This window comes from Crinia signifera, chromosome 8, assembly GCF_055691185.1.
Source record: "Crinia signifera chromosome 8, ASM5569118v1, whole genome shotgun sequence".
Taxonomy (NCBI): Eukaryota; Metazoa; Chordata; class Amphibia; order Anura; family Myobatrachidae; genus Crinia; species Crinia signifera.
The window spans coordinates 44,423,831-44,426,343 of NC_139224.1; the positions used below are offsets into that span (position 1 = coordinate 44,423,831).

General features: G+C 38.4%; 1 non-coding gene across 1 annotated transcript; it reads right to left on the bottom strand.

Moving 5' to 3' along the window:
- Positions 1-1,402: 1,402 nt before the first annotated feature.
- LOC146033674 (5S ribosomal RNA) lies at positions 1,403-1,521 on the bottom strand. Its single transcript, XR_014459082.1, has one exon. It is a non-coding gene; the product is annotated as a 5S ribosomal RNA (ribosomal RNA).
- Positions 1,522-2,513: the final 992 nt, after the last annotated feature.

The window sequence follows — 2,513 nt, forward strand, 5'->3', positions numbered from 1 at the left end:
TATATATGTATATATATAAATATATATGTAAAAATGTAAAAAGATATTGGCGACTAATTATTGTAAATAAGATAATTTGAATAAAAAATAAATATTTAATAGGATGACAATAAAACAATATAAGTAGAAGGACAATTGTATACCAATGGACATATGATTACACAGAAAAAAGCTGGTATTCAAGATATACAGATGTAAAAACAATAAGGATGTAAAAACAATAATAGGTAGGAAATAGGGTGAGGATATATATAAAAGGGGATTTTTTCTTATATATAAAAAAAAAAAAAATATATTTTTTTTTTACTTATTAAATTTTTTTGGATATGAAGAATACTGAAAAGATATATAAAAAAGTTCTTAACTTTTGCAGTGATAGGAGGTAGGTAGCCCAACGCGTTTCGTCGTAGTGACTTCTTCAAGGGGTGGGAGACAAATGAGCTCAGATCTGTATTTGTACCTGTATGCCTGTCAGTATCAGCTATGACATCATTTCCTGTTCATTAACCAATTACTAAGGCTAAAATCGTTGGAACATCATATATTGGGACTGGACATATGTTTAAAGGTTGGTTCAGGTGCAGAGGTGTAAAACGCTATATTTACAACATTTTTAAGTGTCTAAAACGTTCATTTGATGTAAAATACATAAAATCGCGGCACTTCCGCCACGTTTCCGGCGTCCATACTGCGCTAATGCGCATGCCCGGCTGTTCACTGTTTATATGAAGCTGTGACCTTCTCCGCTGGGTGCGCTTGCGCAGGAAGGCTGTGAGACTGGCAGAGGTTCTCTTGTATGGCTCTTGCGGATGTGTCCTTATCAGTGAGCGCCGGCGGCCATTTTGTTGGAGTTTTCCCATTGAAAAAGGCTGCTTGTGATGTTTCTTAAGGATATTTTCATTGCGCCCATATCATATATGAAAACAAAAGGAACGATGGTCAATACATTTGTTCTGGACAGTTGGGATATATAGTATACCCATACAAATTAGTAATTAGAAATTGCGAGGCTTAATTATAAGTGATCTCATATATATACATCAGTGTGTTTATCTGAAAAAGGTTTACGTGATAGTTTGTATATAAATACAAATATAGTGCATATTTAATATTCACTAAAATTCACTAAAACTGACCCCATACTAATAATTCGCATGAAATTTATTATTAAGACTTCATATTGCTGTGTGCTACAAAAAATAAAATTTATATATAAAGTAGAAAGTGCTAAAGTGCTATAAGTTAATAGTAGTTAGGTGTTTATGCATAAACACTATTAATTATAATTCATATTAGTGATTTATGTGTGTCAGAATGAAAGGCAAGAGAGTGCTAAAGTGCTGAGTGCTAGAAGTTGCTTGAACCTTGATACTACTCCGGTATATATTATGCTTCTTATTTGGTACTACAGCACCAGGTCTTCCCAAGAGGTCTCCCATCTTGGTACTTGCCTGGCCCAACACTGCTTAGCTTCCAAGATCGGACGAGATTGGGCGTAACAAGTGTGGTTTGACTGTAGGAAAATACAGCGACACCTGGAGATTTTCAGTACTTTTATTAGGTTCGTACAATATACTACATATTGAGTGTGAAATACACCAAGGTAATAGATACGGAAGAGGGCAGTAAAGGACTGATAAAAGAAAGAAATGGTGTTTTTTACAGTGTTTTAACAGAAATACTAATAATTATTTTTATACAGGTGAGATGAAACAGATAGGATAAAGGAGTTAGATTCGACCTTATAGAAATGGTGCGATCTCATAATTGTCGTTGAAGCCCAGGGGGTGTAGAGTGTTTAATTCAAAGATCCAGTACATAAATACATATATACATATATACACACATATATATATATATATATATATATGTGTGTGTGTGTGTGTGTATATACCCCACCGATCGCCAGCCCCCCCCCCCCCCCTCCCACCCGGCAGCCCCCCTCCCTCCCACCCACCCGGCTGCCGCAGCGCCAGCACCCCTCCCACCCCCCCGCCAGCCGCAGCGCCAGCCCCCCTCCCAAAGCTGGTGACTAAAATGGGGTCACTTGTGGGGGGGTTCCACTGTATTGGTGCTTCGGGGGTCTTGCTAATGCGACATAGCACCCACCATTCATTCCGCCACCAAAAATCACTCCTTCCCTTCTGAGTCCTGCCATGCACCCAACTGGTATTTTTTGGTCACACGTGAGGCATTGCCGTACTCGGGAGAAATTGGGGCACAGATTTTGGGGTGCTTTGTCTCCTTCATTCCTTGTGAAAATAAAAAATTTTGAGCCAGAACTGCATTTTTCTGTAAAAAATTACATTTTTTTACACAAAAATGCAGATCTGGCTCAAAATTTTTCATTTTCACAAGGAATGAAGGAGACAAAGCACCCCAAAATCTGTGCCCCAATTTCTCCCGAGTACGGCAATGCCTCACGTGTGACCAAAAAATACCAGTTGGGTGCATGGCAGGACTCAGAAGGGAAGGAGTGATTTTTGGATTTTGCAGCACAGATTCTGGTTGAA